Source organism: Mandrillus leucophaeus, unplaced genomic scaffold (genome assembly GCF_000951045.1).
Source record: "Mandrillus leucophaeus isolate KB7577 unplaced genomic scaffold, Mleu.le_1.0 Scaffold876, whole genome shotgun sequence".
Lineage (NCBI taxonomy): Eukaryota > Metazoa > Chordata > Mammalia > Primates > Cercopithecidae > Mandrillus > Mandrillus leucophaeus.
Window position 1 is genome coordinate 524,953 of NW_012109541.1, and position 25,260 is coordinate 550,212.

A 25,260-nucleotide genomic window follows, 5' to 3' on the forward strand; every position below is an offset into this window, starting at 1 on the left:
AAAGCATGAAAGTGATGAGGTGCAAAATGGAGATTTTTTAAAATAAAGCTAAAGCTTCCAGAGGTGAAAAAATACATTTCAAATTGTTAAGACACAAAATAGGATTAACCATAAATGCTGTAAAAGAAATTATTAGTAAGTTGAAAGATGTAGCAATAGAAAGTATTAAAATAAATCAAAAAATTAAAAAGCCATTAAAAAGAGCTTTAATAATATGATCTTACATTGGGAAAAGCCTAAGGATTCCATCTAAAAACTATTAGAACCGATACATTTAACAAAGTTGCAGGATACAAAATCAACATAAAAAATCATTAGCATTTCTATATGCCAACAGTGAACAATGAGCAATCTGAAAAAGGTATCAAGAAAGTAATCCCATATACAATAGTTACAAATAAAATTAAATGCCTAGGAATTAACCAAAGAAATTAAGGATCTCTATAATGGAAACCACAAAACATTGACAAAAGAAATTGAAGATTATACCAAAAAAATGGAAAAATGTTCTATGTTCATAGATTGGAAGAATCAATATTGTTAAAATGTCCATACTGCCCAAAGGAATATATATATATTCAATGCAATCTCTATAAAAATACCAAGGACATTCTTCACAGAAAAAAGAAAAAAAAAATTCTAAAATGTTCATGGACCCAGAAAAGACCCAGAATAGCCAGTTATCCTTAGCAAAATTCACAAAACTGGAGGAATCACATTACCTGACTTCAAATTGTACTACAGAGCTATAGTAACCAAAACAGCATGGTACTAGCATAAAAAAAGACACATAGACCAATGGAACAGAATGGAGGAGCCAGAAACAAATCAATTTTCCTATAGGGTACTCATTTTTGACAAAGGTGCCAAAAGCATACACTGGGGAAAAGATAGTCTCCTCAATAAATAGTGCTGGGAAAACTGGATATGCATATGCAGAAAAATGAAACTAGACCCCCATCTCTTACCATATACAGCAATAAAATCAAAATGAATAAATACTTAAGTCTAAGACCTCAAACTATGAAACTACTACAAGAAAACATTGGGGGGAAATCTCCAGGACATTGGTCTGGGCAAAAATTTCTTGAGCAATATCCCACAAGCAAAGACAACCAAAGCAAAAATGGGATCACATCAAGTTAAAAAGCTTCTATACAGCAAAGGGAACAATCAACAAAGTGAAGAGACAACCCATGGGATGGTAGAAAATATCTGCAAACAAATAATATGACAGGGTATTAATAACCAGAATATACAAGAGGCTCAAACAACTATATATAGATTTCTATTTATAGAAAATTAAATCTAATAATCCAATCAAAAAATGGGCAAAAGATTTAAATGGACATTTCTCCAAAGAAGACATACAAATGGCAAACAGGCATATATGCAAAGGTCCTCAACATCATTGATCATCAGAGAAATGCAAATCAAAACTACAATGAGATGTCATCTCATCCCAGTTAAAATGGCTTATAGCCAAAGACGGGCAATAACAAATGCTGCAGAGGATGTGGAGAAAGGGAAACGGTTTGGCTGTGTCCCCACCCAAATCTCATCTTGAATTCCCATTGTGGGAGGGACCCCATGGGAGGTAACTGAATTATGGGGAGAGGTCTTCCCCTTGCTTTTCTTGTGAGAGTGAATAAGTCTCATGAGACCTGATGGTTTTATAAGACGGCGTTTCCCTACACAAGCTCTCTCATTGCCTGCTGCTATCCACGTAAGATGTGACTTGCTCCTCCTTGCCTTCCATCATGATTGTAAGGCCTTCTCAGCCATGTGGAACTATAAGTCCATTAAACCTCTTTCTTTTGTAAATTGTCCAGTCTCGGGTGTGTCTTTACCAGCAGCATGAAAACAGATTAATACAGTAAATTTGTACTGACAGTGGGGTGCTACTGAGAAGATACCAAAAATTGGAAGTGACTTTGGAACTGGGTAACAGGCAGAGGTTGAAACAGTTTGAAGGACTCAGAAGAAGACAGGAAAATGTGGGAAAGTTTTAAACTCCCTAGAGATTTGTTGAATGGCTTTGACAAAAATGCTGTTAATGATGTGGACAATGAAATCAAGGTTGAGGTAGTCTCAGATGGAGACGAACTTGTTGTGAATGGGAACAAAGGTGACTCGTTATGTTTTAGCAAAGAAACTGGTGGCATTCTGCCCCTGACCTAGAGATTTGTGGAACTTCGAACTTGAGAGAGATGAATTAGGGTATCTGGTGGAAGAAATTTATAAGCAGCAAAGCATTCAAGAGGTGACGTGGGTGATGTTAAAATTATTCCGTTTTATAAGGAAAGCAGAGCATAAAAGTTTGGAAAATTTGCAGACTGATGTGATAGAAAAGAAAATCCTTTTTTTCTGAGGAGAAATTCAAGTGGGCTGCAGAAATTTGCATAAGTAACAAGGAGCCCAATGATAATTCCCAAGACAATGGTAAAATATCTCCAGGACATTTCAGAGGTCTTCACAGCAGCCCCTCCCATCACAGGCCTAGAGGCCTAGGAGGAAAAAGTAGTTTTGCGGGCTGGGCCTGGGGTCCCCATACTGTGTGCAGCCTACAGACATGGTGCCTTGCATCCCAGCAGCTCCAGTTGTGGCTGAAAGGAGCCAATGTAGAGCTCAGGCTGTTATTTCAGAGGGTGCAAACCCCAAGTTTTGGCAGTTTCCACATGGTGTTGAGCCTTCAAGTTCACAGAAGTCAAGAACTGGGGTTTGGGATCCTTTGCCTAGATTTCAGAGGATGTGTGGAAACACCTGGATGTTCAGGCAGAAGTTTGCTCCAGGGGTGGGGCTCTCATGGACAACCTCTGCTAGGGCAGGGTAAAGGGAAATTTGGGGTCAGAGCTCCCACACAGAGTCCCTACTGGTGCACCAACCAGTGGAACTGTGAGAAGAGGGCCACCATCCTCCAAACCCCAGAATGGTAGATCCACCTACAGCTTGCACTGTGCACCTGGAAAAGCCACAGACACTCAACACCAGCCCATGAAAGCAGCTGGGAGGGAGGCTTTACACTGTAAAGCCACAGGGGCAGAGCTGCTCAAAACCATGGGAACCCACCTCTTGCATCAGTGTGACCTGGATGTGAGACATGCAGTTAAAGGAGATCATTTTGGAGCTTTAAGATTTGACTGCCCTGTTGGATTTTGGACTTTCATGGGGTCTGTAACCCCTTTGTTTTGGCCAGTTTCACCCATTTGAAATGACTATATTTACCCAATGCCTGTACCCCCATTGCATCTAGGAAACAACTGACTTGCATTTGATTTTACAGGCTCATAGGCAGAAAGGACTTGCCTTGTCTCAGATGAGACTCTGGAATATAGACTTTTGAGTTAATGTTGAAATGAGTTAAGACTTTGAGAGCCTGTTGGGAAGGCATGATTGGTTTTGAAATGTGAGGACAAGAGATTTGGAGGGGTCAGGGGTGGAATGATATGGTTTGGCTGTGTCCCCACCCAAATCTCGTCTTGAATTCCCATATGTTGTGGGAGGGACCCAGTGGGAGGTAAGTGAATCATGGGGGCAGGTCTTTCCTGTGCTGTTTTGTGTAGTGAATAAGTCTCACAGGACCTGATGGTTTTATAAAAAGGAGTTTCCCTGCACAAGCTTTCTGCCTGCTACCATCTACCTAAGACGAGATTTGCTCTTCTTTGCCTTCCGCCATAATTTTGAGGCCTCCCCAGCCATATGGAACTGTAAGCCCATTAAACTTCTTGTTTTGTAAGTTGCCCAGTCTCAGGTATGTCTTTATCAGCAGCGTGAAAATGGACTAATACAGGAACGCTCATACACTGTTGATGGGTATGTAAATTTCTACAACCACTATGGAAAACATTTTGGAGGTTCCTCAGAAAACTAAAAGTTGAACTATTATATCATCCAGCAATTCCACTGCTAGATATATACCCAAAAGAAAATAAATCAATATATCAAAGAGATATCTGCACTCCCATGTTTGTTGCAGCACTGTTCACAATAGCCAAGATTTGGAAGCAACCTAAGTGTCCATCGATAGATGAATGGATAAAGAAAATATGGTACATATACAGGAGCACTGTTCAGCCATAAAAATCAATAAGATTTAATTATTTGCAACAACGTGGATGGAACTGGAGATCACTATGTTAAGTGAAATAAGCCAGGCACAGAAAGACAAATATTGTATGTTCTCATTTATTTGTGAGATCTAAAAATCAGAAACAATTGAACTTATGGACATAGAGAGTAGATGGATGGTTACCAGAGGCTGGGAAAGGTTGGGTTAGGGGCTGTGTGGGGAGGTGGGGATAGCTAACAGGTACCAAAAAAAAAAATAGAAAGAATGAATAAAACTCACTCTTCAATAACACAACAGAGTGACTATAGTCAACAATAATTTAATTGTACATTTAAAAACAAAAGAGTATAATTGGATTGTTTGTAGCACAAAGCATAAATGCTTGAAGGGATTCTCCATGATTTGCTTATTAGGCATTGCATACCTACATCAAAACATCTTATGGACCCCATAAATATATATATCTACAATGTATCCAAAAAAAAAATAAAAATATTTTTTAAAGTGCTGTAGTAACTTAGGGACAATGTCAAGCAGATGAACGTACATATAAATAGTGTACTAGAAACAGAGGTGGAATCTTTGAAAGCTATTTTAAGAACTAATGACCAAAATTTTTTCAAAGTTGATAACTATACAAATCCAAGAATCAACGAACACCAAGAAGAAATATGAAAATGACTATACCAAAGAAATTTATAATCAAATTGCCAAAAAAAACAAAAAAAAGTGATTCAGAGAAAATCCTAAGAGCAGCCAGAGAAGAAGAGACACATTACATACAGAGGAACAAATGTAATAATGACAACAGACTTCTCACAAAAACAACACTGCCAAGGGCACAATGGAGTGATAATATTAAAATATATTCAAAGGGGAAAAATAAGCTGTCAATATAGAATCCCATATCCAGCAAGTACATTATCCAAAAGTAACAACAAAATAAAAGCTTTTTGGCCAGGCACAGTGGCTCACGTGTGTAATTCCAGCATTTTGGGAGTCCAAGGCAGGCTGATCACTTGAGGTCAGGAATTTGAGACCAGCCTGACCAACATGGTAAAACCCCATAATCCCAGCATTTTGGGAGGCCTAGGCAGGTGGATCACCTGAGGGCACGAGTTTGAGACCAACCTGACCAACATGACGAAACCCCATCTCTACTAAAATTACGAAAATTACCCAGGCCTGGTGGCACACACCTGTAATCCCAGCTACTGTGAAGGCTGAGGCAAGAGAATCGCTTGAACCCAAAAGGCAGAGGTTGCAGTGAGCCGAAATCACGCCACTGTACTCTACTCCAGCCTGGGTGACAGAGCGAGACTCTGTCTCAAAAAAATGAAAAGGCATTTTTTCCATACAAGCAAAAATGGACACAATTAATTTCCAGAAGTATAGTAAAGATATATGTTTTAGTTATTCAGGCAGAAATATATCTAATGAGCCAAATCTGGATATTTACAAAATTCATGAAAATAATCAATCCAATAGAAGAGAGCAAAAGTAGAAAAAGGGACAAACAGTAAAATGGATTAAGTCCAATTATCTTGATAAACACATGAAATAATATGGTCCAAATATGCCAATTGAAAGGCAAATGTGTCAGATAGGATTTAAAGAGCAAGACTCAACCATATGCTGTTTATAAAAGCCTACTTTAGTATACACATGTAAGTTAAAATTAAAAGCGGGGAAAAGGTATACTACACAATACGAACACTAATCAAAAGAAAATTGAATGGCTAAATTAGTACCAAACAAAAATTTCAGAACAAAGGAATCAACTAGGAATAAAGAGAAATAATTTATAATAATGAAGGGAACATGATAATCTTAAATTTTGAACAGAGTTTCTAAATACAAAAAAGAACCAAATTTAAAGAAAAATAGGCAAATTCACAAGTATCATTGTGAGATCAATATTTTGTTCCCAATAATCAATAGAAGAAGTAAACAAAAACTCAGTAATAATTGAAGAGACTAGAAAAACATTATAGAACTACTTAGCTTACAGGATATTTATACACATGCCACCAAATAGGAGAATACATATTCTTTTCATGTGCAAATGGAAAATTCACAATATATGTTTGGGTCCATAAGGCAATTATCAATATATTTAACATATTTGAAGTTATGCCAATTAAATTCTCTGACTACAATGGAATTACAAAAGTCAATAATAGAAATATAACTGGAAGAAACCTGCAAACATATGGTAATATAAAAATAAATGCTTCTAAATACCTCATGAGCCAATACAAATATCATAAGAGAAATGTGAATATATCTTGATCTCAGCGCAAATTAAAAATACATGCAACATTTTGTGGGATGTAGATAAAGCAACAGCATTCATCCTCAGCAGAGAGAAATTTATAGCATTAGAAGCTTATATTAGAAGAGATGAGATTTCTCAAATCAGAGAGTTTAGCTTCTATTGTAAGAAACCAGAAAAAGAAAAATAAGTTTATACAAAAGAAAGCAGAAGAAAGGAAATGATTAAAAATAAAAGAAAAAAATTAAAATACAGGAAAATGATAGAAAAAGTAAACAAAACCAAAGAAATAAAAAACTGGTTCTTTGAAAATATCAATAAAATAAATAGCCCTCGAGCAATGCAAATCAGGGGAAAAAATGACACAAACTACCCTTATCATAAAAGAAGAAAAAGATATTACTACAGATCCAACAAACATGGAAATGGAATTAAAAGAATAATATGAACAATATCAAACCAATCAATTTGCAAAAGTTCTTAAAAGACACAAACTACCAAAGCACAGTTGAGAAAATAATCAGTAACTGTGTAGCCTTATATCTTTTAAAGAAATTGAACTGTTAGTTCATAACATTTCAGAAAATAAAACACTGGACCCAGGTGATTTAACTGTGGAATTGTACAAAACATTTAGAGAAGAATTAATACCAATTCTGTGCAAACTTCCAGAAAACAAAAGAGGAAAGTTTCATTTTGTGAGGCCAGTATTATTCTGTCACCAATATAGTAACATGTTCAAATAAAGAAAATATCAGACTACCCTCCCTAGTGAACATAGATGAAAAATCTTTAACAATATTTTATTAAATGTAATCCAAGGGCATATATAGAAAATAAAACTATATAATCATCTCAATAGATGCAGAAAAAGCATTTGATAAAATTCAACATCCATTTATGATTTGCTAGCTATCTGTAAATTACTACTCAAGTTAATAAATGGCATCTATGAAAAACCTTCACTTAAATCATACTCAAGAGCAAAAAGATGAATGGTTTTTTCCTATTACCAGGAACAGGTCAAAGGTATTTGTCCTCACCACATCTGTTCAACATTCACTATTGGAAGTCTTAACCAATGAGACAAAGTCAGAAAATGAAATAAACAGTCTACAAATTGGAAAGAAAGACACAAGATTATCTTTATTCACAAATGACCGAATTGTTTCTGCAGAAAACCTTCAATATTTTATTTTTAAAAATCCCCTAGAACAAATAACTAATTTATTAAGGCTGTGTGGCATAAAATCAACACACAAAAATCACTTGTATTCCTATGTACTGACAACCAGCAATTACAAAATGAAATTTTAAAAATTACTATTTACTACTATAGTGCCCATCATCACGAATATTTAGAAAATTTATTTACCAAAATACATGGAAACATATGTATGCTGAAACTTGTAATTGCTAAAGGAAAATTTTCAAGGCCTAAATAAATGCAGAGATATAATATACTCATGGATTGGAAAACTTGAGATTGTTTAGATGTCAGTTCTCTTCAAACTGTTCAGTAGAATCAAAGGAGAATATTTTGTAGAAAATGGTAAGCCAATTCCAAAATTTATATAAGGGAATGAAATTGGAGACTCACACTACCTAACTTCAAGTCTTACTATAAGGCTACAGGAAGTAAGAGACTGTGGTGTTGACTAATGCTAGACATATAGACCAGTGGGACTAAATTAAAGTCTGGAAGTAGATCTATAGGGTCAATTGGTTTTTCACAAAAGTGCCAAGGTAACTCAATGTGAGAAAGAAGAATCTTTATGATAGTTGTCTATCCACACATAAACAGACATAAACACAATCACAACAATTTCAATATTTAACCCATATCATTAAAAAATCAACTCAAAAAGGATAATAAGCCTAAATGTAAGAGCTAAAATGATAAAACTCCTAGACAATATATAAGAAAATCTTTGTGACCTTGTGGTAGACAAAAATTTCATATAAGATACAAAAAGCATGAAACATAAAAAGAAAACAAATTGATAAATAGGGATTCATCAACATAAAATATTTATTCCTTCAAAGATACCACTAAGGTACACACCAAGGGGATTTCAGCCAAATGGCCATCAAGACACAGCCAGGAGAAATATCTACCACCAAGAGACCAGGACATTAGGATGACTGGAACACTCCAAGCAGATCTTCAAAAGGAAGGCATTGAGAGTAGACAGAGGGAGGATGCAGATGCTAGACTGAAAAGGAAGGAAGCTGGGAACTCTGCACAGGGCTACCAAGCACCAGGACTCATTCTCAACCCCCACACAGTGACTCCTGGGAAGGGGTGAATTGAACAGGTGAGGTGTGTCCTGCTTTCACTGTGGACATCCAGAATCCTGGAAGCAGGAGACTTCATGGACACTTGAGCTGGCAGAGTGAGATGCTGAAAGCGGAAGTAGGGGCAGGACTCCAGCCTGTGCAGAGCCCAGAGTTATCGACGCAGGAATGTCTGCAGTGGAGCACAATCAAGGATGCCCATCTCCCAAGGTTCACCATGCTCTTCTAGGAGACTTGAGCCTTGTCTTTACTGCTGGACTTGGGCAGAGCAAGGTGGTCTTGCCTGTGAGATGAGGGCAGCCTCTAATTCGAGCACATCCCTCCCTGTTGGCCTCTTCTAGGGTCCCAGCGTGGCCATGCCAACTTGCAGTACAGCCTCAGATGCTGAAACAGGGTGCTTTCCCAGGAGCCCTCATCACGGCTCCTTCACCAGTAGACCATGCCTGACCATTGGAGAGCTACAGCAGAGTGGCCCCTGCCACACACACCAACCTACCTGCACCCTCTCCCAAATGCAGCTTCCCCTGCACCATTTTGCTGGTGCACACTCACCCATGGCAAATTCCCAGTGCTTTCCCAGTGTGTGTGTACAGGGGGATTTTACCTACCCTCTCCTGCTGGTACACATGTGCACACATACCCACAGTGCCACTGTTGCCAGCATAAGCACACCCCACCATCCCCATCCACTGACATGAGGGCACCCAGCTGAGTCATCACTGCCAGTGTAAATGTGTGCATATATACCAGCAACGCTGCTCCCCCATGCCATTACGGCCACCACTGCAAACATACTCATGGATGCCAGCAACCTTGCCTGCCCCATGCTGACACCACCACTGCTGCCATCATGCACATGAACACCATCAGCACTGCCATCACTGCTGATGTGAACACATGCACAGAAACCAGCAACCTCATATCTGCCAGTGCCCCACCCTACCTTTCTACCACCACCACCAGCATGAGTACATGCAGGAATGCCACAACCTCACTCCCACCGACACTCCACCTGAGCAGGTGCAGGTGCATTCTGCTGTGCTGCCACATGAAAACAATTATGGATCCCATTCCCACTGCCCTGATGAAGCACTTTGGTTGGCACCACCCATCGAAGTGTTGTGGCAAGCAGTGAGTGAACACATTGGTCCCTCCAGCACAGCAGTTTCCTAGTCTTGAGGGACCAGAGAACAAAGCTGAAAGTACTAGCCCCCAACCCCAGAGTTAGAATATGCAGCCCAGGAGTGTTGACCTGAGCCTTGGCCCCCCAAAATCTTCCAGAAACAAACCCAGTTGACTGAACTCACCTTATAACACAATCAGACTCCCAAAGGCATTAAAGAAGATAAAAGAAAAAAAAAAACATAGAAAGTACAGAAACCTCAAAGATTGAAGGAAAAATAGCCCACACAGATGAGAAAGAATCAGCAGAAGAACTCTGGCAACTCAAAAAGTCAGCGTGTATTTTCACCTCCAAATGACCACACTAGTTCTCCTGCAATGGTTCTTAACTAGCCTGAAATGGCTGAAATGGTAGACATAGAATTCAGAATACGGACAGAAACAAAGATCATTGAGATTCAGAAGAAAGTCAAAACCCAATCAAAGAAATCTAAGAAATATAATGAAATGGTACAGAAGATGGAAGATGAAATGGCCACTTTAAGAAAAATCCAAACTGATCTTATAGAGCTGAAAAACTCACTTCAAGAATTTCAGAATACAATTACAAGTATTAACAGCTAACTTGACCAAGCTAAGGAAAGAATTTCAGAGTCTGAATACTGGTTCTCTGAAATAAGTCAGACAAAAATTTTAAAAAAAGAATAAAGAAGAATGAGCAAGGCCTTCAAGAAATATGAGATTCTACCAAGTCTACAACTCACTAGTGTCCTTAAAAGACAGGACAAGAAAGCAAGCAACTTGGAAAACATATTTGAGGATGTTGTCCATGAAAATTTCCCCTCCCTCACTAGAGGGGTCAACATTTAAATTCAGGAAAAGCAAAGAACCCCTGCAAGATACTATACAAGATGACCATCCTCAAGATATATAGTTGTCAGGTTCTCCAAGGTCAGAATGAAAGAAAAACTGTCAAAGGCAGCTAGAGAGAAGGAGCAGGTCACCTATAAAGAGATTCATATCAGGCTAATAGCAGAACTTTCAGCAGAAACCCTACAAGCCAGAAGAGATTGGGGGGCTGTACTCGGCATTCTTAAAGAAAAAACTGACAATCAAGATTTCCATTTCCCACCAAACTAAGCTTCATAAGTGAAGGAGAAATAACCTCCTTTTCAGACAAGCAAATGCTCAGGGAATTTGTCACCACCAGACCTGCCTTACAAGAGGTACTTAAGGCAGTGATAAATATGGAAAGAAAAAGTTGTTACTGGTCACAAAAACACACTTAAGTACATAGACCATTGACACTACAAAGAAACCACACAATCGAGTCTGCATAATAATCAGGTAACAACACAACGACAGCACCAAATCTGTACATATCAATATTAACCTTGAATGTAAATCGTCTCCATGCCTCAATTAAAAGGCAGAGTGGCAAGTAGAATAAAGAAACAAAACCAATTGTATGCTGTCTTCAAGAAACCCATTTCACTTGCAATGACACCCATAGGCTGAAAGTAAAGGGATGAAAAAAAAAAAATCTACCAAGCAACCAGAAGACAGAGAAAAGCAGGGGTTGCTATTCTAACTTCAAGAAAAATGGACTTTAAACCAACAATGATCAAATAGAACAAAGAAGGACACTACATAATGGTAAAGGATTCAATTCAACAAGAAGATCTAACTATGCTAAATATATATGCACCCAAGACAGGAGCACCCACATTCATAAAACGAATTCTTAGAGATCTACAAAGAGTCTTAGATAATCACACAATAATAGTATGAGACTGCAACACCTCACTGACAGTATTAAACACATCAATGAGGCAGAAAACTAACAAAGATATTCAGGATCTGAACTCAACACTTGATCAAATGAACCTGATAGACATCTACAGAATTCTTCACCCCAAAACAAAAGAATATACATTCTTCTTATCTGCACATGGTGCATACTATAAAGTCAGCCACACAACTGGCCATAAAACAATCTTCAGCAAATTCAACAACCTGGATTTATATCAACTATTAATACATTCCTGGACCCTAGTACAATAAAAATAGAAATCAGTTTCTCAGTGAAAATCACAAACCATACAATTCAATGAAAATTTAAAAACTTGCTCGTTAGTTTGAAAGAATTTCTTGATTTCTTCCTTAATTTAGTGTATGACCTTTTGGGTAAACAACAAAAACAAATATTAACAAGTTAATATCACACCTGGAGGACCTAAAAAAACAAGAACAAACCTAACCAAAAGCTAGCAGAAGAAAAGAAATAACTAAAAACAGACCTGAACTAAAAGAAATTAAGATACAAAAAATAATAATAATAAATACAACAGGTGGCCAAGATGGCCCACTAGAAGCAGCTAGTGTGCACAGCTCTCACAGAGAGGAATGGAAGGGCAAATAAATATAGCACCTTCAACTGAAACATGCACTGGGACTAATCAAGGAAACAACTTGACCCTGAAAGAACAAAGAAAAGCAAGGTAGGACAACGGTCCACCCCGGAGCAACACAGAGCCAGGGGAACCTCCGCTGCCCAGCGAAGTGGTTAGTGAATGTGCAACACCAGGACCCCATGCTTCTCCCACAGATCGTTGCAACCCTTGGGTCAGGAGATCCCCTCATAAACTCACTCCACAAGGGCCTTCAGTCTAACACACAGAGCTATGTGAAACCTTGGTAGAGCAGCCACTCAGGTACATGTGGACACCTGAGAGCCTTGGATACCCAGGCTTCCTAGCAAAAGTAGCTGCAACTCTGGCAAAGCAGAAGGTTAGACTTCCATATCCCTAGGAAAGGGGCTGAATCCAGGGGGCTGAGCAGCGATGGTCTATAGACCCCACTTCCATGACACTTCACAGTTTGGGTGGCTTACCTTTCTAGTCTTCGGGCTTTGGAAAGTCCAAGCCAACTGGTGGTAGAAGTGCTCTCCAGCACAGCATAGCCGCTCTACAAAAACATGGCCAGACTGCTTTTTAAAGCGGGTTCCCCATCCCATTCCTCCTCACTGGGTGGGACCTCCCAACCAGGCCCTCTAGGCACTCCCACATGTGTTCTCTGGCTGACAGAGATTTGAAATCTCTCTGGAATGTAGCTTTCAGAGCAAGGGGCAGGCCTCCATTTTTCCTGTTGGCCCAACTTAGCTGTCCCAGCCTTCAGGCTTTGGAAAACTCAAGCCAACCAGGGATGGAAGCATTCCCCCAGCAAAGCACAGCTGCTCTACAAAAACATGGCCAGACTTCTTTTTAAAGTGGGTGCTTGACCTTGTTTCTCCTCACTGGACAGTACCTCCCAACCAAGGTCTATAGTCACCGCCACTGGCACTTTCTGGCTAACAGAGATTTGAAACTTCTCTGAGACAGAGCTTTCAGAGAAAGGGGCGGGCCACCATTTTTGCTGTGAGGGTAACTTAGCTGTTCCAGCCTTTGGCATTTGGAGAGTACAACCCAACCAAGAGTGGAAGCAGTTCCCCCAGCACAGCATAACTGTTCTATGAATACAAGGCCAGTCTACTTTTTTAAGCAGGTTCCTGATCCTGTTCCTCCTCGCTGGGTGGGACCTCAGAACCGGGGTCTCCAGCCACCTCCTACAGGTGCATTCAGGCTAGCAACAAGTCTGTACCTCCCTGGGATGGAGTTCTAAGAGGGAGGGGCAGGCCAACATCTTGGTTATCTTGCAGCCTTCACTGCTGATACCTCCAAGTACTGGAAAATCCGAGGTGACTAGAGACTGAAGTGGGCTTCCAGCATACTGCAGGAACCGCTGTGGAAAAATGGCCAGGCTGTTCCCATAACTATTCCCATATCTCCTCACCAACCAGGTCCTCCAGGACTGGGCCTACATCCACCCCCTGGCAGAGCTATGGAGCCAGTAGAAGCTCTGAAACTCGAGGTTGCAGTGAGCTGAGATCGTGCCACTGCACTCCAACCTGACAACAGAGCGAGACTCCATCTAAAAAAAAAAAAAAAGAAGAAGCAGCTCTGCAACTCGCTGGACAGAGCCCACAAGGGCAACTAAAACCCACTCTGCCACTGCCTCTGTAGTAGAACTGCTGGCTACCCTTGGACTAACAATGGAGCAAAGACCCTAAGTGCCTTACACATCTAAAACAAACTGTAGTCGACCCAAAGAGAGAAGGCCAGTCCATCTCCTATGGGTCCCACCCTGCTCATTACCAGACAGGGAAACCCTGGCTTGGGCCCACAGTATAGACCATCTATCCTGGGCAGATTGTACTGAGCGATTACTCACCTGCATTCTCTGGGGTGGAGCCCCCAGGAGACAAGCAAAAGACCTCTGCTGCCTTCAAGTTGAGGAAGAAACATAAACACTTGAGATCACCTCAGAGCTGCAGTGGACAGCTCAGGAGTGCAAAGCTGCGATCTACAGCCAGCACTCAAGTGGAAGAAGAACCCACACTTTCAGAGCATTGAGGGGGCATATGACTGCAACTGTGAAGAAACATAGGGGAGTCACACAACTGAGCAAGTCTCCCAGCTTCAACACCAAAAATACCTCGCTAACATATCTACCTCTGAAACCATAGAAAATAAGTCAACTTCAAGTAAAGACCCTGCACAAAGCCTCGGCCCTGTGAAAACATCCCAAAAATGTATTCAATCAACACTGCAGTTAAAGGAACACCCACAGAAAGAGATGAGAAAGAACCAATGGAAGAACTCTGGTAATTCAAATGGCTGGAGTGTCGTATGTCCTCCAAATAACTGCACCAGTTCTCTTTATTAACCAGGTTGAGCTGGCTCGGATGACAGAAATAGAATTCAGAATATGGATAGGGACAAAGACCATTGAGATTCCAGACAATGGCAAAACCCAATCCAAGAAGACTAAAAAGCATAATAAAATGAAACAGGATCTGAAGGATGAAATAGTTGGTATGGAAAAGAACCTAATGGGTTGGACAGGGCCAAATAACACAATACAAGAATTTCACAATGCAGTCACAACTATTAACAGCAAAAATGGCCAGGCATGGTGGCTCACACTTTAATCCCAGCACTTTGGGAGGCCAAGGTGGGTGGATCACCTGAGGTCAGGAGTTCAAGACCAGCCTGGCCAACATGGTGAAACCCTGTATCTGCTAAAAATACAAAAAATCAGCCGGGCATGGTGGCAGACACCTATAACCCCAGCTACTTGGGAGGCTGGCTCAGGACAATCACTTGAACCCAGGAGGCGGAGGTTGCAGTGAGCTGAGACTGCACTACTGCACTCCAGTCTGGGCAACAAGGAAAGACTCAGTCTCAAAACACACACACACACACACACACACACACACACACACAGAGAGAGAGAGAGAGAGAGAGAGAGCAAAATTAACTGAGCTGAAGATGAAGAAAGACGAATCTCAGAATTTGAAGACTGGCTCTCGAAATAAGACAGTCTGTCAAAAGTAAAGAAAAAAAAAGAAATGAACAAAACATCTGAGTAGTATATAGTATGGGATTATGTAAATAGACCAAATCTATGAATCATTGTCATCTTTGAAAGGGATGGAGAGAAAACAAACAACATGAAAAACATATTTCAGGATATCACCCATGAAAACTTCTCCAACCTTGCAGGAGAGGCCAGCAGTCAAATTCAGGAAATACAGAGAACTGCTACAAGATTCGACACAAGAAGATCATCCCTAAGACACATAATCATCAGATTTTCCAAGGTAGAAAGGAAGGAAAGAATGTTAAAAGCAACTAGAGACAAAGGGCAGGTCACCTACAAAGGGAACACCATCAGGCTAAGAGTGGACATCTTGGCTGAAATTGTGCAAGCCAGAAGAGATTGGGGGTATATATTCAACATTTTTAAAGAAAAATAGTCTTCAACCAAGAATTTAATATCCAACCAAACTAAGCTTCCTAAGCAAAAGAGAAATAAAACCCGTTTTGGGATAAGCAAATATTGAGGGAGTTCGTTACCACCAGACCTGCCTTACAAGAGATCTTGAAAAGAGCACTAAAAATAGAAAGGAAAACCTGTTACCAGCCAATGCAAAAACACACTTAAGTACACAGAAAAGTAACACTGTAAAGCAACCATACAAACAAGCCAGCATGCTAACCAGCTAACAATACAATGACAGCATCAAATTCACACATATTAATACTAACCTTGAATTTAAATGGGCTAAATGCCCCTTCCCTGCATAATGTACAAAAATCTACTCAAGATGGAGTAAAGACTTAAATGTATAACCCAAAACAATAAAAACCCTGGAAGACAACCTAGGCAATACCATGCTGGACATAGGAACAGGCAAAGATTTCATGACAATGACGCCAAAAGTCATCTCAACAAAAGTAAAAATTGAGGTCTAATGTCCAGCATCTATAAGGAACATAAAACAAATTTACAAGAGAAAAGCAAACAGCCCCATTAAAAGGTAGGCAGAGGACATGAAAAAGAGGCAGAGGACATTGTTAGCTGGTTAGCATGCTGGGTTGTTTGTAAGGTTGCTTTATAGCGTTACTTTTCTGCATACTTAAGTGTGTTTTTGTATTGGCTGGTAAAAGTTTTTCCTTTCTATTTCAAAGGAAGACATACATGTGGCCAACAAGCATATGAAAAAAGTCTAGTATCACTAATCATTAGAGAAATGTAAAGCATACAATGAAGTACCATCTTAACATCAGTCAGAGTGTCTCTTAGCACAAAGTCAAAAAATAACAGATGCTGGTGTGGTTGCAGAGGAAAGAGTACACTTATACACTATTGGTGGGAGTGTAAATTAGTTCAACCATTGTAGAAAGTAATATAGTGATTATTTAAAAAGCTAAAAGCAGAACTAACAATCCCATTACTGGCTATATATCCAGAGGAATATAAATCATTGTACCATAAAGACGCATGCATGTGAATGTTCATTGCACCACTATTCACAATGACAAAGACATGGACTTGATCTAAATGCCCATCAATGACAGATTGGATTAAAAAAATGTGGTACATATACTACATACACATCACGGAATACTGTGAAGTCATAAAAAAGAACAAGAGCATGTCCCTTGCAGGAATATGGATGGCCCTGGAGGCTATCATCCTTAGCTCACTAATGCAGGAAGAGAAAACCAAATACTGCATGTTCTCATGTATAAGTGGGAACCAAATGATGAGTAATTATGAATGCAAAGAAGGGGACAACAGACACTAGAGTCCACTTTAGGGTGGAGGGAGACAGGAGGGAGAGGAGCATCACCTGGGTGATTAAATAACCTGTACAAGTAACCCCCATGATATGAGTTCACCTATGTAACAAACCTTTATGTGTACCCCCAAAACCTAAAATAAAAGTTAAAAAAAACACCCATACAATAGATCAACAAATTTAGAAGCTAGATTTTTGAAAGAATAAACAAGAATAATAGACCACTAACTAGACTAATAAAGAAAAATAGAGAGGCAATCCAAATAAACACACACAGAAGTGACAAAGGGAACATTACCACTGACCCCACAGAAATACATAAAACCATCAGAAGCTGCTATGAACACATCTATGCACACAAACTAGGAAGCCTAGAAGAAATGGATAAATTCCTGGAAACATACAACCTCCCAAGATTGAACAAGGAGGAAACTGAATCCCTGAAGAAACCAATAATGACTTCAAAATTGAATCATTAATAAAAAGCTTACCAACTAAAAAAAAAAATCCAGGACGCAGATGCATTCACAGCCAAATCCTACAAGATGTATAAAGAAGAGTTGGTACCATTCCTACTGAAACTATTTAAAAATTAAAGAGGAGGGACTTCTCCCTAGTTCATCTTATGAGGCCCATCATCATACCAAAACCTGGCAGAAACACAATTAAAAAAAAGAAAACTTCAGGCCAAGATCCTGGATGAGTATAGATGCAAAAACCTCAGCAAAATATTAGCAAACCAAATCCAGCAGAAGACCAAAAAACTAATCCACCATAATCAAGTAGGTTTCATCCCTGGGATGCAAGGTTGGTTCAACATATGCAAATCAGTAAATGTGATTCACCACATAAGCAGAACTATAAACAAAAACCACATGATTATCTCAATACATGCAGAAAAGGCTTTTGATAAAATTCATCATCTCTTCATGTTAAAAACCCTCAACAATAGGCATTGAAAAAACATACCTACAAATAAGAAGAGGCATTCATCTATGACAGACTCACACCCACCATCCTACTGAATTGTCAAAGGTTAGAAGCATTCCCTTTGAGAACCAGCACAAAACAAGAATGCTCACTCTCAGCACTCCCATTCACCATAATACTGAAAGTCCTAGTTGGAGCAATCGGGCAAGAAAAAGAAATAAAAGGCATCCAAACACGAAGAGTGGAAGTCCAAATATCTCTGTTTGCAGACAATATGATCCTATACCTAAAACACCCCATAGTCTCTGCCTAAGAGCTCTGAGATCTGATAAAGAACCTCAGCGAAGTTTTAGAACACAAAATCAATGTACAAAAACCAGTAGCAATGCTGTACACCAAGAATACCCAAGCTGAGAGCCAAATCAAGAATGCAATGTCTTCACAATAGCCACAAAAAGAATAAAATACCGAGGAATCCAGCTAACCAGGGAAGTGAAACATCTCTACAACATAACTCAGACTATTACAAAGCACTGTTCAAAGAAATCATAGATGACACAAACAAATGAAAAAACATTCCTTGTCCATGGATAGGAAGAATCAGTACCATTAAAATGCCCATATTGCCCCAAGCAATCGACAGATTCAATGCTATTTTTACCAAACTACCAATGACATTATTCAGAGAACTAGAAAAAAAAACTATTTTAAAATTAATATGGAACAAAAACAACAAAAAAGACCCAAATAGCCAAGGCAAACTTAAGCAAAAGGAACAAAGCTGGAGGCATAACATTACCCAACTTCAAACTACACTACAGGGCTACAATAACCAAAACAGCATGATGCCGTCCAAAAACAGGCACTTAGACCAGTGAAACAGAATAGAGAGCCCAGAAATAAGGACACATATCTATGTCCATCTCATCTCTGACAAAGTTGACAAAAATAAGGAATGGGGAAAAACTCCCTATTCAATAAATGGTGCTGAGATAACTACCTAGCCAGTTGCAGAAGACTGAAACTGGACCCCTTTCTTATGCTATATACAAAAATCAACTCAAGATGGATTAATAACTTAAATGTAAAACCTAAAACTATAAAAATTCTGGAAGATAACCTAGGGGATACTATTCCGTACTTAGGCCTAGGCAAAGATTTTGTGACAAAAACGCCAAAAGCAATTGCAACAAAAGCAAAAATTGACAAAAGAGACCTAATTAAACTTAACAGCTTCTGCAAAACAAAAGGAACTATTGCCAGAGTAAACAGACAATCTACAGAATGGGAGAAAATATTTGAAAACTATGCATTCCACAAAGACCTAATGTCCAGCATCTATAAGGAACTAAAACAAATTTACAAGCAAAAAAAAAAAACTCAAAAACTCCATTAAAAACTGAGCAAAGGACGTGAACATATACTTTTCAAAAGAAGACATATGTATGGTCAACAAGGATATGACAAAATGCTCAACATCACTAATAATCAGAGAACTGAAAATCAAAACCACGATGAGATTTCATCTCACACCAGTTGGAATGGCTCTTACTAAAAAATAAAAAAGTAATAGATTTTGGCAAGGTTGCAGAGAAAAAGGATGACTTATATACTACTAATGCGAATTGTAAATTAGTTCAGTCATTGTGGAAAGCTATTTGTTGATTTTTCAAAGAACTTAAAAGAGAATTGTCATTCAACCCAGCAATCTCATTATTAGGTATATCAAAGAGATATAAATAATTCTGTCATAAAAACATGTACATGCATATGTCCATCACAGCACTATTCACAGTAGCAAAGACATAGAGTCAACCTAGATGCCCGTCAGTAGTAGACTGGATAAAGAAAATGTGGTACAAATGCACCATTGAAGACTACACAGCCATGAAAAAGAATAATATTATGTCCTTTGCAGCAACATAGATTGGAGGCCATTATCCTGGGCAAACTAACACAGGAACAGAAAACCAAATATTACATGTTCTCACTTATAAGTGGGAGCTAAACCTTGCATACACATGTACACAAAAAAGGAACAACAGACAGTGGAACCTACTGGAGCGTAGAGGGTGGGAGGAGGGTGAAGATAAAAAAATTACCTATCAGGTATTATGCTGATTAACTGGGTGACAAAATTGTACACCAAACCCCCATGATATGCAATTTACCTGTAAAACAAACCTGCTCATGTACCCCAGAACCTAAGTTAAAAATAAAAATAAAAAAGATATCATTAAAAATAGAAATGGACAAGCCACCATCTGGGAGAAAATATTTTCAAAACATGTACTTCAGAAATGACATATCAAGTATATATTTAAAAATTATGCAACTAAATAATAAAATGAACAATCTACTTAGAAAATAGACAAAAATTTGAACAGACACATCCCAAAAAATTATATAAATTGAAAATATGCATATGAACTGATGCTCAACATCAGTAGCCATTAGAAAAATGCAGATTAATGCTATCATGAAATACCACTAAGAACCCACAAGAATGACTAAAATAGACTAACAAGGTGGTAAGGATGTAGAGTAACTAAAGCTCAGAAATTGCTGGTGTGAATGCAATATGGTACATACACTTTGGAAAATATTTTAGTCATTTCTTATGATATAAAATATATGCTTATTATATACACCAACAATACCTCTCCCGGGTACTGTCACCCAACAGAAATGAAAATATATTTCTTACTTGTTTAAAATATCTTTATTTGTTGTAGGCCAAACTACAAATACTCCAGTGCCCATTAGCAAGTGAACGCATTAACAAATTTGGTACATCACACAACGGAATACTATTCATAAACAAATTACCACTCAGAAACATATTACTGCTATATTCATGATGTGCATAAATATCTAAAACATTACACTAAATTTAAAAAGCTAAACCTAAAACACTAAATGCTGTATGATTCCACTTACATGAAATTCTAGAACAAGTCAACCTCTAGGCACAGATAAATGATAAGTGTCTATAAGGGGTTAGATTTGTGGGGAGAAGATTGAGTGGAAAGAGGCAGAGGAAACCAAAGCGTTGGGAGTACTCTACATCGTAACTCTGGTTGGTGAGGGTTAAATGGCTGCATGCATTGAAGTATATGTTGTACACTTAAAAATGGTAAATTGTAGGCTGGGCGCGGTGGCTCACTCTTGTAATTCCAGCACTTTGGGAGGCCAAGGTGGGTGGATCACGAGGTCAGGAGATCGAGACCATCCTGCTAATGTGCTGAAACCCTGTCTCTATTTAAAATAGAAAAAATTAGCCGGGCATGGTGGCAGGCACCTGTAAGGCTCAGCTACTTGGGAGGCTGAGGCAGGAGAATAGCGTGAACCCGGAAGGTGGCGCCTGCAGTGAGCCGAGATGGCACCACTGCATTCCAGCCTGGGCAACAGAGCTAGACTCCATTTCAAAAAAAAAAAAAAAATTTTATCTATCTTTTCTTCTTCTCTTCCCTCTCTCCTTCCTTTCTTTCTCTTTTTTGGGTGACAAAATTGTGCACCAAACCCTCATGATATACAAGTTACCTGTAAAACAAACCTGCTCATGTACCCCAGAACCTAAGTTAAAAATTAAAAATTAAATTTTAAAAAAAGATATCATTAAGAATAGAAATGGACAAGCCACCATCTGGGAGAAAATATTTTCAAAACATGTACCTCACAAATGACGTATCAAGTATATATTTAAAAAGTATACAACTAAATAATAAGAAAATAAACAATCTACTTAGAAAAAAAGGTAAATTGTGTTATATATACATCATGCGTCAATGAAACTGAAAGATAAAGGGAGTAATAGATGTCTAAGGAGCATGACTTGAAGAAGGTCTACAATTAAAATTACCTAGAAGAAAGGGGACAAGAACTCACCAAAGGAAAAAGATGGATCAGAAATGCAGGAATGAAGACAGGAATGCCACTTGGGCTAAAGTTGAGCTAATATAGAATAGCAGTTTTCAAGAGGTACTTCACCACCACCCACTAAGAGGTATTTTAGAAATTTTTGGTTGACAGCAATACTGGAAGACGTTTTTACATTTCGTGTTGGGGAAGTAGGAAAGGATGCTAGACATCTTGCAGTATATCAGACAGTCCCACAGGTAGAAGAATTGTTTTGCAGCAAAACAAACTTTTGAATGACTCATGGACATTCATACATGTAAAAAGATCTGTTTAAAATGACTTTAGTCTAGGACCTAACTTATTCATAAACATCCAAATATTTTTACATGTTATTAAATATACCAAATTTTCCAGAAATGCAACTATTATGTCGTTCTTTAGTTTGCTTGGTTTGAATCTTTACCAAACTTGTTTAAAAGTCCAAAAATTGACATTTCTTATAATAGTGCTGTTCATGGTATTTGAATCACATTTGTATCAATCTGCATTTGTATCATATTAATGATGATTCTATGCATTGATGCATATTATTTTATCATAAATTACTTTAATCCATTTGTATATAGTTAAAGCATTATGCTGAGTTATTAAAACTGTGTGAGTAGGACAATTATATCACCAATGCATTTATTTCAACATGATAGGGCAGCATTCTAAGAATTAGTTTTAAAGTGGGGTGAGGATTTGGTAGGATCAAGAATAATTATTCTAGAAGACAGGATTGTTAAAAGAGTTAAATTTTTAAGACATAGAGAAGAATAAGGACTTAGTAGATTTCCCCAAGTTTTGCTGATTTGAAGTTAGTCAAACTTTTAAGGAATGAGCAGGCATTGAGAGATGGAGAAATAGGGTATTTAAAATATGCACTTCAAAGTGTGGACAGTAAAAGAGGAAATAAACAGAATTGTTAGAATACGCATCAGAATCGGATGAAGGATTATCAAGTTTTGTGAACTTGTGCATTGTTGAAGTGAAGGCAAAGGGAGGTATTCATGTAGAGTGGAGAACTAGAGAGTTTTTTAAAAGCCAGAGAAAGTGCCAGACAAAAATGAGAAGACGTCTTTCTTGAGCTAAAAGGAATGGAAAAAGCTCTTCAGGTTGAAGATTTATCCCTGTGGTGATCATCGGGGCAGGCTGTCCATGTACCTGTTGACAGAGGAGGTGACCTACTCTGTGAGATCATGTGCTTTGAGTACCATTGCCCCCAAATATCTTAGTCATTTATAGTGGTGCCTGATGCCCCGCAATCATAAATGTGTCCTTTGGCAGGTGGATTTGTTCTCCTATTAAACAAATATTAAAAGCTCTTAGACTGAGAAAAATACTGAGTCTTTTTAAAGATTTTTACAATCCTGTGTTTATCAGGTCTTCTCTGAGTTCAGATTTTGAATAAGGATTGTAGCAGTGGTACACAGACCTAGAGCTTCAGAAAGAGAGTGGGGAAATCTTGAGGGCAAAAAAGGACACAAACTCCAAAGTCAATCGTCAGTGATCCCACCAATCAGTGTGAAAAAGCTGGAGAGGGGCAGCTCTTCTGGCAAAGTCTAAAGTATTGTCCTGCCTCTTATTAACTGTGTGACTCTGGGCAAGTTACTCACCTCTCTGGGCAGGGTACTGAGGGAGTGCCGAGATGGGAGCTGGAAGTTGTTATTAAGGTGAAGATGAGGTATCACATGTCAGATGTTCTTATTAAGATATGAGATCATTTACCAGTTGCATTGAGGGCTTGAAAACAGAGAATGCCTGGAATGGCTCCTGGAAGTCTCAGAAAGAAATGACTAGCACAGTCAGCAAGCAGATGTGACCACTCAGGTGTAATTGGAGTCCTTGATGGTGTAGATGGCCAGGGCTACATGGCTCTCCATTTTCCTTGAAGTTTTCTCCATGAAGCAAAAAGAAAAGCAGATAGTAGAGGTGTGATAGGTGCAGAAAACACGTAAAAATTTGGTAGATCTTAGGAATCAGTGGTGAAGGCCCACATGAAGGCGAGAAAGGCAGTGGGAACTGTCAGAAAGACACTGGACTGGGCCTCAAAGACAAATTGTAGACTCATATCTACAGCCTCTTGCCAAGAGAGCTGCAGATATAGTTTAAGTCGTATTATAGTTGGGGGCTGTGCTTGGTGGTTCACGCCTGTAATCCCAGCACTTTGGGAGGTTGAGGGGGGCAGATTGCTTGAGCTCAGGAATTCAAGATCAACCTGGGCAATATGTGGAGACCCCACCCCTACAAAAAAATACAAAAATTAGCCTAAAGTGGTGGTGCATACCTCTAGTTCCAGCTACTTTGGGGAGCTAAGGCAGGAGATTCACCTGAGCCCAGGAGGTTGAGGCCACCATAAGCCAATACCATGCCACTGCACTCCAGCTTGGATGACAGAGTGAAACCCTCTCTCTCAAAAAACAAACAAACAAACAAAAATAAAAACAAAACAAAACAAAAAAAACAGCAATAGGTTGTAAGTTTAAATTCCTGCTCTGTCTCTTATTAACTGCATGACTCTGGGAAAGTTACTTACCTCTCTGGGCTTCAGTTTCTTTACCTATTAAATTGAAATGATACAAATATAAATACACTATGCTCCATGATGCAGGGCATGTAAGATTCCAAAAAGTACTGAGTACTGCAAACACTCTCTATTCGATTTTTTTTTTTTAAGTTTCAGCTAAAAGTTTCACTTCTTCTGATTTCTACAGCACTTTTCATCTTCCCACATTTAACAAAATGCCCCACAGCCTTTTTTCCGAAAGGGTGTGTATATGGTTATGTCTATCTGTCTGTCTGTCTATCTTATCTCTTTAAGAAGTCTGCCAGATTTTGGAGAGTAGAAGAATATATATTAGATTCCTTGTATATCCCTTTCAGCTTCTAGAATGCACTTACCATAGCACTCGACAAATATATATTAGATAAATGTGGTTTACAGTCCCGATACAAAACTTCCCTATGCTCTGTATCAATTACACAGCTTAGGAAGATGCAGGTGTGGAATAATTTATCTAGGGTTTGGGTGTTTTTGTTTGTTTCCAGTTGGTCTGTGACTATACATAGATTCAATCATAATGAAGCTGACAAAGGAGAGATGACATTTTGGAAACAGAAAAGGAATTTTGGATATTACAGCTCAACATTTGTCACCTCCCTGGCTGATAGCAGCGCACGTTCTTTCCCTTTGGCTAAATTTGGATCCAACGCCGGCTAAGTGCACTAAGCAAGCCAGAACTGCATTGTACCTCTATTTTGTGACATATGAGCTCCCTGCTTTAATCTCCCCTCTACTGTATAAAAGAGGATCTGAGGCTGTTAGACTTCAATCCGGTGATTCATGCAGCTGGCACACAATAGATTCCACCTCTCTTCTCACTGCTGCACAATATCAAGCTAAACAAAATGTCTTAGAAAGCTTTGGTACATGTAGTTAGCCTGTCACAGATCCCTCCTCCCACCCCCAATGCCACC

At 38.9% G+C, this 25,260-nt stretch overlaps 1 long non-coding RNA gene across 1 annotated transcript in view; it reads right to left on the reverse strand.

Moving 5' to 3' along the window:
- LOC105531255 overlaps nucleotides 1-25,260 on the reverse strand; it is a 105,252-nt gene that overhangs the window by 72,190 nt on the left and 7,802 nt on the right. The window lies entirely within an intron of this gene.